Source organism: Lithobates pipiens, unplaced genomic scaffold (genome assembly GCF_037356315.1).
Source record: "Lithobates pipiens isolate NorthernLeopardFrog02 unplaced genomic scaffold, aLitPip1_a1.2 Scaffold_30, whole genome shotgun sequence".
In the NCBI taxonomy this organism is placed as follows: domain Eukaryota; kingdom Metazoa; phylum Chordata; class Amphibia; order Anura; family Ranidae; genus Lithobates; species Lithobates pipiens.
This window is the reverse complement of record NW_027507791.1, coordinates 106,904,927-106,918,471: the sequence shown is the minus strand read 5'-3', so window position 1 is coordinate 106,918,471 and position 13,545 is coordinate 106,904,927.

Here is a 13,545-nt window from a genome sequence, read left to right as displayed (position 1 = left end):
GAGAGCGGCCCCCCCTCCCTCCTGAACCGTACCAGGCCACATGCCACATGCCACATGGAGGTCTGCGGGCAGGGGGCTTATCAGAATCTGGAAGCCCCCTTTAACAAGGGGACCCCCAGATCCCGCCCCCCCCTGTTTGAAATGGTAAGGGGGTACAAAACCCCTACCATTTCACAAAGAAAGTGTAAAAATTTTTTAAATAAAACAAACACACTTTTGAAAAATTCCTTTATTAAAAATAAAAAAAAGATTCCAGCGGCGGTAATCCACTCTTGCTATCCAGCGACGGACGGTCATATCTCCAGCGATGTCTCATGTCATCCAGCGCAGCTCAGCATCCTTCTTCTGTCTCCGTGTAGGAGACATTGCAGGCATTCCGGCGGCTGACGTTTGTTATATACGGAGGGCGGGGCCACCCGTCACCTGACCCCGCCCCCCTCTGACGCAAGGGGAAACCCGGGGTTCCCCGTGACGTATAGGTGACCCCGCCCCCCTCTGATGTAACGGAAACCTGCCTGTGTTACATCAGAGGGGTGCGGGTCACCCCTACGTCACAGGGAACCCCGGGTTTCCCCTTGCGTCAGAGGGGGGCGGGGTCAGGTGACGGGTGGCCCCGCCCTCCGTATATAACAAACGTCAGCCGCCGGAATGCCTGCAATGTCTCCTACACGGAGACAGAAGAAGGATGCTGAGCTGCGCTGGATGACATGAGACATCGCTGGAGATATGACCGTCCGCCGCTGGATAGCAAGAGTGGATTACCGCCGCTGGAATCTTTTTTTTATTTTTTTATTTTTAATAAAGGAATTTTTCAAAAGTGTGTTTGTTTTATTTAAACATTTTTTACACTTTCTTTGTGAAATGGTAGGGGTACTTTTGTACCCCCTTACCATTTCAAACAGGGGGGGGGCCGGGATCTGGGGGTCCCCTTGTTAAAGGGGGCTTCCAGATTCTGATAAGCCCCCTGCCCGCAGACCTCCACAACCACCGGCCAGGGTTGTGGGGATGAGGCCCTTGTCTTCATCAACATGGGGACAAGGTGCTTTGAGGGGTCACAGACCCCCAAAGCATCCTCCCAATGTTGAGGGCATGTGGCCTGGTACGGTTCAGGAGGGAGGGGGGGCCGCTCTCTCGTCCCCCCCTCTTTTCCTGCGGCCTGCCAGGTTGCGTGCTCGGATAAAGGGTCTGGTATGGATTTTTAGGGGGAACCCCACGTCAATTTTTTTTTAAATTTGACGCGGGGTTCCCCTTAATATCCATACCAGACCTGAAGGGTCTGGTTATGGATATTTAGGGGGAACCCCACGTCAAATTTTTTCTTAAATTTGAGGCAGGGTTCCCCTTAATATCCATACCAGACCTGAAGGGCCTGGTAATTGAATTTGGGGGACCCCCACGCTTTTTTTTATTTATTTATTTATTTATTTTTTTATCAATGACTTTCAATGAGTGTTCTCTGTATTACGGGAGCCGACAATTCATTATAGCTGCGAGTGATTTTAAAGGACTTTTTTTCCTGCATAAATGACACTTTGTGCAGGGACAATTCTAAGCACGGGAAACATGCGCCCCTTCACAGGCATACTATAGACAACCCCCCCCCTACGAAATTTAAAGGAATATTACACTTTTATTGTTTCACTTTAATCATTATTAAAATCACTGCTCCCGAAAAAACGGCCGTTTTTAAAACTTTTTTTTGCATTGATACATGTCCCCTGGGGCAGGACCCGGGTCCCCAAACACTTTTTAGGACAGTAACTTGCAGAATCTTTTCTCTCTGTCAAATCTTTTTTCTCTGTCGAATATTTTCTCTATATAATCTTGGACTAATAGAGGTAAGGTTAGGCACATTCGAACACAGGTTCTATAGACACAGATTGTTGTCAGAGTCATGTCGAATCTCCTATTCTATATCGAACTGTTGTAACAATGAAAACGAAAATAAAGCATTTATTTATGTCGGATCTTTCGTTTTTCGGATTTTGTGCTTTCGTTATCGTTTGTCAAAACGAAAACGAAAATAGCTGAAATTCGGACGAAAATGCATTCGGACGAAAACGAATGCACATGTCTAGTAATGTCTCAATTGGCTGTCCTGTACCCCATGATGGATGTGTCATCATAGGTCAAAGTTCTTTTACACAGTAAACACGTAAGTCCGCCGGGCGAACAGCGGCAATAGTCCGCCGATCGTGCAAATTGCGAACAGCCGAAATTTGCCGCGAACCGACCGCCGGGCGAACCGTTCGGTCATCCCTAGTGGTAGTGTGGTACCCCACCAGTGTATGGACCCAGCATTTTCAACCAGGCGGGTTGAGGGTCTCCAGGGAGCTTGCAACGTTAGGAGGAAACTGACTTTTCAGTTTCCTCATTATTTACTAAAATCTGTTTTGGGATCTGGAGCCCGGGGATTTCGTAGTGATCTGGGTGGGATAAAATCCCCAGTCCTGGGTCCAGATTTTGGGATTCACCAGCACACTGACTGGTCAGGTGTGTGTAGGACTATTTCTAGACACCTGACCCTGGTTCCGGGCTCCACCCTCCCAAGGAGTCCAGGCAAGCAAGAGAGAAGCATGCATGTCTGCATGGTGTAGTCAGAGGGCCCAAAGCTGTGGGATGAGCGGTGAGGAAGAGTAAAAGAGGTACAGTCCGTGATCTCTGTTATATGGCCAAGAGGGCTGAAGGGTAAAGCCCAAACGGCAGTAATGCTGACCATAAAGCCAGGTGGCTTGGTATTTTTCGTTTACTACTGCTGTGAAATTGAACCCCCTGCGTGGGAATTATTGATGGACATTTTTCTTTTCCTTTTTTACTTTCAAAATATTTTATTTTACGATAAAGGCACTTACATACGTATAACAGTATATAAACAAACTGCAGCAGGGAGGGCCTGCTGTCACAATGTAAGTAATGAAAACAGGAGACATTAGTGAAAGACAGACAATATCAAAAGGGTACAGTCGGCATGCCCTTCCTCATCGAGGGGCTACATGAAAATAGAGGTAAACGGAGGGTGACCCTCCAGGGAGAGCCCACCAAGTATAACTATTAGGGGTAGCCCCCAGGAGCCCCCTTCCCGACACCCCTAATAGGGAACTTGCTGTGCCAGGATGGGGGAGTATCCTCCCAGGCCCCCCCCTCTCAGAGGGATAAAGCAGTTGGAGGACCGTCCGCAGTGGGCACCGCAACATTAAATTGGACTGTATGGTGAACCTGTCAATTACAGCTCTGTTGAGCAAACCAAAAACTTAGAACGTCTAGAAGGACAGAGAAAAGAAGAGAGGAGGAGAAGAGGAGGACAGAGGGGTAAGGGGAGGTAAGCTATGTCCTGAAAGGGTGGAAGGTTATAGCTGGAGAATGTTTAGCATTCAATGTAAGAGGGGGCGCTTTAGGGGAGAGGTCTGATCACTAGAGAAGAGCCTGGGGGTACCCCAGGCAGCAGAGAGATTCCCATGTAACGGGCCCAAGGGTCCCACACCTTTCGGAATTTAGGTGTGGTATCTGACAGAATACCTGACAGTTTTTCTTGGGACATTATCCACGATATCTTCCTCTTAACTGCGAGGAAGGAGGGTCTGGGTTGCTTCCATGCGGAGGCAATCGCAATTTTGGCTCCTAATAGGATAAAATAAGTTAGTTTCTGAGTGTTACCAGACATCAAAGGAACAGGGGTATTGAGTAACGCAACCTCTGGAGTTCTCGGAACCCGACAGCCTGTGACTAAGTAAATCAAGTTGAAGATTTTAGTCCAGAACGATCGAAGTCTAGGGCATTCCCACCAGATGTGGATCATGGAGCCACGAAGTTGGCACCCCCTGAAACATAAGGGGTTAGCCGTGGGATATATTTTGGCTAGCCTGACTGGAGTGAGGTACCACCTGGTTATCAATTTGATGCTAGCCTCCATTAGTGAGGTGTTTTGGATCCCACGAAAGGATCTGGCTAGGGCCAGCTGCCAGGTTTCAAGACTGCCAGAGGTCTGGAGATCAGATTCCCATGCCGTCATATAGGGGGATTTGCCCGTTGGGGAAGTGAGAGCCGCGTAGATCACTGAAATACCACCCCTCTGCTCCCCGATCCTACCACACCAGGCTTCATATTCAGTAAAGGAAGGAGGAAGGGGTTTGTTTTTCCAAAGTGAGTTCAAGAAGTGAGATATTTGTTGGAAGCGGAACCTCTCTGTGTCTGGTAGCTCTAAGTGTTCGATGCAGTAAGCTAGGGAAATCGGACCCCTGGAATTGAAAAAGTGACCTATCCGGTATAGTCCCTTGTCCAACCACCATCTGAAGGCCTCAATGTCCAGACCAGGGGGAAAGTCATGATTACGGAACATGTGAGCAAGGGGTCTTAAAGTGGAGACTAGGGAAGGCTCTTTGCGAAGACCGTCCCATAGGGCGCAGGAGTGAGATAGGGATGGGGACATGATGGGCGGCCTGGCTTTGGGCGGGCACCATAATAGAAAATCTAGTGTAAAAGAGGGTACAGAACAGCGTTCTATGGACTGCCAATCCGGTTTCTCGTATTTGGAGTAGATCGAGGAGAGTTGGGCTAGGCGAGCTGCAAGGTAGTATTTGTGGAGGTTAGGCAAACCCAACCCCCCCCTGCGTCTGTGCAGGAAGAGCGTGTTTTGCGGTAGACGGTATCCCTTATTACCCCAGATATATTTCAGTATTTTGCTTTGCAGAGAGCAAAGGTGGTCCTTCCGAACTGGTATTGGCAGGGCTCGAAAATAGTAGAGGATTTTGGGGAGAAGGGTCATTTTTATGGAGTTAATCCGGCCAAGCCAGGATAGTTCGTGTTTAGACCATGAGGAGAGATCAGTTTCCAGCTGTCTGTATAATTTGGGGTAATTGTGGGCATACAACATCTCTATTTTAGGTGTAAGGGAGATACCCAAGTATTGGATGGCAGTGTCACTCCATTGGAACGGAAAGGATTGTTTGAGTGAGAGGACTTGGTGGGTGGGGAGAGAAATATTCAATGCCACAGACTTGGAGTAATTAACCCTCAAGCCTGAGACCTTGGCAAAGTCGTCCAGTACCCGGGATAAGTTGGGCAGGGTTGTGAGGGGGGAAGTGAGGAACAACAGTATGTCGTCCGCGAAGAGTCCACATTTGTGCGTTTGACTACCGCATTGGACACCTCCAATGTCCATATTGTGGCGGACTGCGATCGCCAGTGTTTCAATGGCTATTGCAAATATGAGGGGGGATAGGGGGCACCCCTGTCTGGTCCCCCTGGTGATGGGAATTGGCTCAGAGAGGTATCCCTGCATTCGAATTTGGGCCCTCGGCTGGGAGTATAAGGCCCGTAATAAGCCCAGGGAACGAGCCCCAAATCCCCACCTGTCAAAGAGCTGGAAGATGTACTGCCATGAGACCGAGTCGAAAGCCTTCTGAATATCTAAGGAAAGGAGGAAGCCAGATTGTCCGGGTCCCCCTTCCCAATTAGACTGCAAAATGGAGATAATATCAATCGCCCTCCGAATTTGATCAGGTCCCTGTCTGCCGGGGATAAAACCAACTTGGTCCTTGTGGACGTAGCGTCCGATGAAGGAGGCTAGCCTATTGGCCATAACTTTCGTGAGAATTTTGAGATCATTATTAATAAGGGAAATCGGTCTGTAGTTGCTGACATCTTCCAAGTTCTTGCCAGGTTTGGGGATGACCGTGATATATGCCGTGTTAAGGTGGGGATCCAGGGGGTCTCCATTAGCTTTATGATTACCGAGATTGGCCAGGTGAGGGGCTAGCGTGTTGGCAAAGGCTTTATAGTAAGGGATCGAAAGACCGTCGGGTCCAGGGGCGGAGCTTTTTTTAAGATCCTTTATGACTTCCAGTATCTCCTCTGCCTGGAAGGGGGCTTCCATGACTTGTTTGTGAACGACCGATAAGGCAGGGATGGGGAGTCCCTCCAAAAACTTTGGAAGGAGGTTATCTTTGGGAGGTGGGGGGCTACTGTAAAGAGAGGTGTAAAAGTTCTGAAAGGCATTCAGAACTGTGACCAGATTAGACGTGGGCGGGAGTCCTGCGCTTCTGATCCGAGGGAGGGTACTCAGCTTGGTTCTAGGGGAGAGTCTATTAGCCAGGAGTGTGCCTATTTTGTCCGCCTGTGAGTAAAATTTGTGGCCAGACCACCTAACCGATTTTTCTGCTTTCGTGGTGAGGGCGAGATTGAGTTCTAAGCGAGTCTTGTCTAGTACGGAGGTGGGGGTGCGGAGGGGGTCCTTTTTGTGAAGAGCTCTGAGTTTAGAGTATTCCTCTTCTAGCTTCAGGATGGTTGATTGCCTTTCCCGTTTTATTTGAGAACCTAATTGCATGAGTTTTCCCCTAATATATGCTTTGTGCGCCGCCCACAGGGTTTCGGGGGAGACATCAGGAGTCGCATTAATAGAGAAATATTCCTGCAGTGCTTTGTCGAGATCCATAACTCGTGATGGCTCCGAAAGGAGGGATTCATTTAACCTCCAATGCCTGGGGTGTCTCCCACTCGAACCCCCCAGGGCCGTCACAATTACCAGCGAGTGATCCGAGATCACTGTGTCAGTGATGGAGGCTTTGAGCATCCTGGGAAGGAGCGAAGAGGGGACAAGTATGTGGTCTATACGTGCATATGATTGGTGTGGCGCTGAGAAGTGAGTGTAGTCTCTCTTTGTGGGGTTTAATTCCCGCCAGACATCGGATAACCCATGAGCGTGCAGCAATTTGGCGATCCGTAAGCTTGCCTTCGTGGGCCTGGTTAAGCGGGAATGTGAGGGGGAGGATTTATCAAGTCCTTGATCAAAGGCGACGTTAGAGTCCCCTCCGACAATGACCGTTCCCTCTAAAAGAGGTGCTAAGGTGCGCAGCAGGGATTCGAAAAATTTGGTCTGACCTGTGTTCGGGGCGTAGTAGGAGACCAAGGAGTAAAGTTGGTCCCCCACAGTGCCCTTTACAAGTAAATACCTGCCCTCCGGATCCGCTTTTTCAAAACTTTTATTAAATTTGCATGTTTTGGCAATCAAAATGGCCACCCCCTGGTCTTGGATTCCGCGTTGGCTAAGTAGAACTGAGGGAAGTGGGCATGTAGGAACTTGGGACCATACCGGATAGGAAGGTGGGTTTCCTGAAGTAGAATTATATCTAGTTTCAGGGATTTGTAGTAATCAAGGGCTTTTCTCCGTTTGATGGGGGAATTAAGACCCTGAATGTTATGGGAGGCTATCTTAAGCCTAGCAGCCTGTGGATCAGCCATGGAGCAGAGGGGGAGCCCAGCATCTGAAAGCGACCTCACTTACCCAATCCATAGCGGGGTTCTCGGTGAGGGCATTGGGATCGGTGGCCCGAGGTTGTCTCCCAGGATACCATGCCGACTGTGTTGGCTCAGCCCAACCTGAGGAGAAAAAGAGTAGTGTCATGTAAACATTCAACGGGGGTAGCTTACCATCAAGGGGGGAGAGAGGAGGAGAAAGGGCAAGGAAAGAAAGGGTTCCTGAGAAGAGAGAGAGGAGATCAGGGCAGGAGACACCCCCCGAAATCCCAAGAAAAAACAGTGTAGACAACCGACCCATAAGGTCAGAAGTCCCGACCCTCAGACGCCTGGGAAAGGCCGAGGGAGGGAGAGTTACACATGTGGTCCCTCGCGGAACTGGGGACCCCTAGTCGGGTAACTACCCGAACTGTGAAATCAACATTAAATAGCAATAACATATAAGCAGCAATATACAGAAAAAAAAGAATTTTTCTTGAGGCACGGCTAAACATAATGATTAGAAGACACTGGGGCTAAACAATGAATGCTGTTCTGTAGGCAGAAGGTAGGATGGTATAACCAGGGGGGGTGCTGGGGAATGCAGCCCCCTGGGAAATCCTCAAAGCATCCTTAGGGCTCATTTCGAGGGGACGCAAAAAATATGAGGGGTTACGGGCAGTCCAGTAGATGGACGAAGTACTGCATAGCGTCCCGGAATATTGAAGGCAATGGGGAGAAGGGTAGCACAAGTCCTAGGCAAGGGGAGGGCAAAAAGGGTTGGAGGGCCAAACTTTCAATGTTTGGGGAGCAGTCCTCCGGCCCTCTCCAGGACCTCGGACGGTCAGTCACAGAATGGAGAGTCTGAAAAGGGGTCTGTATGTTGCTCAGGTGGGTGCATTATCCTTGACCTTCTTGGCTCTTCCGGAGGTCCACAACGGGGATTGTGGGCTGTTAGGAGTGGGCCGTTTGTTGGATCCTTGGCTAGGGTTAGAAGTGTCCATATCAGCTTCTTGAGAAATGATTTTCAGCCTGGTGAGGAGCTTTTCCCCCTCGGGGAAAGTGGAGAAGGCAAAAGACTTCCCTTTGTCCGTGAACCTGACCGCAAATGGGAATGCCCATTTGTATTTTATGTCTTTTTGTGACATTGCAAGCAAGAGGGGTTTTAGAGCTCTCCGTCTCTGTATAGTGGGGGGGGAGAGGTCCGCAAAGATCTGAACCTGGTGACCCTGGTAAGTGACGTGTTGCAGGGACCTGGCTCTCTTCATAACTTCTTCTTTCACCGAGAAGTGATGTGGCTTGGCCAGAACATCGCGCGGGGTGCCATCCTTCCTAGGGGGGCCGAGGGTTCTATGGACCCGGTCAAGTTCAAGCTTAGTAGCTGGGATGTCAGGGATTAGCTGTTGAATGAGGTCTTGCACCGCCCTGGACACATCAGTTATTGATTCTGGAAGCCCGCGAATTCTGATGTTATATCTGCGTGACCTATTTTCGAGGTCATCTATACGGGCCATGGCTATGTCCAATTGCTCCTGTACTGAATAAATGTGCCTGGAGTTTTGGATGGATCTGGCTATGGTATCCTCCATTTTATGTTCGATCGTTTCGATCCGGGAGCCTAGGTTAATAAAATCAGCTTTCAATTCCCCCGTGATTTGCAAGGCAGTTTGGGAGAGGCCCCTTTCTAATAGTTCAGAGAATTTGCCAAACAGGGCATCCATGTGGGAGACTGGGTCTGCATGAGCAGCCTCGTGGGGGGCCATGGCGGCCTGGGAAACCCTGTAAGTCCCCGCTGGGGAGGGGGAGAACTCCTGGATGGTGCGTTCCAGCAGAGAGACCGTGGAGGCCGGGGACGGTGTGGCCTCCTTGGGGAGACCCCTGGGGTTGCCTGGGGTGGCGTGGAGAGGAGGAAAGTCTGTATCTGACCTGAAATCCACTGTGCCTGCGGATCTGTCATCCTGAGACAGGAGCTGTGCTGCGGTGGCCATCTTGGATTTCTCCCTCACGTCCAATGAAGCGAACAGCGGGCCCAGATTGCGTTTAGCCAGTCCACCGGTCATTCAGAAATGTGCCCCAACACTTCGGGAGTCCGTCCCTATAGCTCGGGAAGCGGAAGGGTAGCCGTGTCGTGCGGTAGGGGTTCCGTCGTTCCGCGAGGCAGCGGAGCTTTAGATGATCGCGGCCATCTTGGAAGCCTATATATAATATATATATAGACAGGCTTTGAGTAGGTTTTGGGACAGAGGAAAACTCTGTACTGGAATCCGGGGGGGTGCTCTGACCTGGAATTGGTGGGATGGTGAGAGGAGAGCCTTGTATTTGAGGGGGGAGTAGAGCTCTGTACTGGAATCTGGGGGGGAGAGCTGCACACCCCTGCACTCTGCACCTAGTGCACCCCTGCACGTAGCACACCCCTGTACCCTGCATTCTGTGTGTAGCAGTGTGCAGTGGGTCCATCCAGAATTTGTACTGCACTCTGTACACAGTGTACCCCTGAACCCTGCACTCTATACATAGCGCACCCCTGAAGCCTGCGCTCATAGGCGTGCGCAAGGGGTGTGCCAGGTTTGCCTGGGCACACCCTAATCCTTGGGTTAGCAACCTGTCAATGGTGAGCAGGTGACAGGTAAACCACAATCCTTCCTTGCCAACTCTCAGAACCTGGACTGGAGAGGTGGCGGGGGTCGAATTTAGTAAAATCGATCCATATTTTCCTCCTGCAGCATCTGAGCCTAGGCTTCTTCTCCTCTCCCTTTTGTCAACATTCAGCTGTCACAGGAGGAATATATAGGAGATCGGTACTAATATATGCCACCCCCCCCCCTTTTTCCTGTTCCTCTTCTTTCTGTTGCCCGGGTTTCCCATATGCTCCCTTGCTCCTGTTGTTTCAGGCCGGAGAGCGGGGAAGAGGCTGGTAAATATGTCAAACGCATATGTGTTGGAGCTTTGGGATACACACCCTAATGCACACCCATACCTGCGCTCTGTATGTAGCGCACTCCTCAAACCTGTACTCTTCACTAGGGATGAGCCGAACACCACCCGGTTCGGTTCGCATCAGAACTTTCGAACGGACTGCAAATTCATACGAACTTTAGAACCCCATTGAAGTCTATGGGACTTGAACGTTCGAAATAAAAAGTGCTAATTTTAATGGCTAATATGCAAGATACTGTCCTAAAAAGGGTTTGGGGACCTGGCTCCTGTCCCAGGAGACATGGGTCAATGCAAAAAAAAGTTTTAAAAACGGTCGTTTTGGCAGGAGCACTGATTTTAATGAGGATCAAAGTGAAAAAAAATGAAATATTCCTTTAAATATGATGCCTGGGGGGTGTCTATAGTATGCCTGTGAAGTGCCACGTGTTTCCCGTCTTTAGAACAGTCCCTGCACAAAATGACATTTAACGGAAAAAAAGGCATTTAAAACTGCTTGCGTTTTTAATGTAATATCTGGTTCCGACAATATGGATGAAAATCATTGAGAAAAATGGCATGGGTAGCCCCCCTTGCCCATTACCAGCCCCTTTGGGTCTTGTACGGATATTAAGGGGAACCCCGTACCCATATTTAAAAAAGGAAATACGTGTGGCCCCCAGGCCCTATATACTCAGAACAGCAGTATACAGGCGGTGCAAACAAGACAGGGACTGTGTAGGATTGTTGTGTTAAGTAGAATCTGGTTGTAATTTTCAACTGTTACATTTTTAAAGTGTAGCTCCAGTCAAAAAATCAATTTTTAAGCTTTTTGGAAAACATAGGGAAGGGTTATCACCCCTGTATAATTTGTTTTGCCGTCTGTCTTTTTTCATCTCACTTCCTGTTGTCTCCTTCCGTTTGCGAGTAGGAGACGTTTGTAAGTTGGATGTTTGAAAGTAGGGGCCTGCCCTATATGCTCTGCAGAAATGGCGGAACAAGGTGTTGGTGTTGTCACAACATTGTAAGCCCTCAAAGTGACTCTTGGTGGGCGCTGGAGCACCCTGCTGTGAACGATTTTATCAAGAATTGTAATTACATGCCATTGTTGAACAGTAGTAGAAAAATTGGGCCTTTGGTGGTTGTGGTGATGGTGCTGGTGCCACAACACTATAAGTCCTCACAGTTACTCTCGATGGGCACAGGAACAGGCCCTGCTGTGAAATATTATATCAAGAATTGTAATTACATGCCCCTGTTAAACAGGGGCTAAAAAATTGGGCTGGTGGCACTGGTGCTGGTGCCACGACACTGCAACCTCTCCCATATACTCTAGTTGTAGTGCAGGAATGAGCCCTGCTGCAAAGCATTGCATTAAAAATTGTAATTAAATGCCCCTGTTAAACGGGCTGAAAAATTGGCTGGTGGCCCTGGTGCTGGTGCCACGACACTGCAACCTCTCCCATATACTCTAGTTGTGGTGCAGGAATGAGCCCTGCTGCAAAGCATTGCATCACAAATTGTAATTAAATGCCCCTGTTAAACAGGGGCTGAAAAATTGGGCTGGTGGCATCACCCAGAACCAAAAATGTTCTTCCAACATATCAGCAGAGGAGCAAAAGGATAGACAATCAACATAACAGGACAGTCACTCACCATCAGTATAGGCAGTCTTGAAGGGATGTGATATTTAAAAAAAAAAAATATTCGGTTACATCAGCTTCAGGTGCTTGGTAGCTGTGGGTGATCGAAGACTGATTCATCTTTATGAAGGTCAGTCGATCAACCGAGTCGGTGGACAGGCGCACCCTGTGATCGGTAACAAAGCCACCAGCAGCACTGAAGGTGCGTTCCGAAAGAACGCTGGATGCAGGACAGGCCAGTAGCTCAATTGCATACTGTGCCAGTGATCCATCCTCAAGACCCAGTAAGCCAGAGGATTTTTGGTGGGAAAGGTGTCCAAGTCTGACCTTGCCCCTAGGTATTCCTGCACCATGTAAATCAGACGGTGCCGATGGTTGCTGGAACCGATCATACCTTAGGGCTGCGGACTAAAAAATTGTCTGAACGCATCGGTCAGACGGCCACCTTCTCCACCGCTCCTTCTGACCGATGCCTCAGCAACACGTTGTCCAGGACCAGGAGTTTGTAACCTCCCAGTCTCTGGGAACGCGTTGCACAGACCTTTCTGCAAGGCCTCCCAGAGATGTCTCATCCACTGCTCAATCTGCGACGGCAAGATAAGGTCGGCAACCTTACCCTTGTACCGTGGATCAAGGAGAGTGACCAGCCAGTAATGGTCCCTCTCCTTGATCCGAAGAATACGAGGATCCTTCCGCAGGCTTTGCAGGATCAGGGAGGCCATGCAGCGTAGGTTAGCTGAGGCATTTGGTCCGGAGTCCTCTGGGTCACTAAGGACAACATGATCCACAGCTACCTCCTCCCAGCCACGTACAAGTCCACGGGTTTCTTGGGACTGTAAATCATCCCTACAAGACCGCTGCTGCTGCTGAGTGCCAGCCTCCACCTGCATCGGCGGAAATGCACACAGACTTTCCTGGCCTGCTTCAGGACATCCTGTAAGCCTGGGTACCTGCCCAAGAACCGCTGCACCACCAGGTTAAGGACATGAGCCACACAGGGCACATGGGTCAGTTGTCTCTGTCGGAGGGCGGAGAGGAGGTTGGTGCCATTGTCGCAAACCACCATTCCTGGCTTAAGCTGGCATGGCGTCAACCACCTCTCAGCCTGCCCCTGCAGAGCTGACAAAATATCTGCCCCAGTGTGGCTCCTGTCCCCCATCGTTTTGCCTGCATACTTGCATAGCCCCTTGAATGCCTACGGAGCACCGCTGGTTCTGAGGACAGAGCACTGGAAGAGGCCATGGAGGAAGAAGAGGAGGGGGTGGAGGAAAGGGGTGTGTCACAACCAGTAGTAGCATTTTGGAGGCGTGGTGGCGGAACAACCTCCACTACTGCACCTTGTCCTGCATCCTTCCCAGCTGCCAGAAGAGTGACCCAATGGGCAGTGAAAGACAGGTAACGTCCCTGTCCATGCCTGCTGGACCATGAGTCAGCGGTAATATGCACCTTACCGCTGACCGCCCTGTCCAGCAAGGCAAGGACATTGCCTTCCACATGCTGGTAGAGAGCCGGAATCTCCTTCCGTGAGAAAAAGTGGCGTTTGGGGACCTGCCACTGAGGAACCGCACATTGTACAAACTCACGGAAGGGGGCCGAGTCTACCAACTAAAAAGGCAGCAGTTGAAGTGCTAGCAATTTAGCCAAGCTAGCATTCAACCGCTGGGCATGTGGATGGGTGGGAGTGAACTTCTTTCGACGGTCCAGCAGCTGGGGCAGGGAAATTTGCCTACTATAACCGGACGTGGGTGTACTGCTAGCA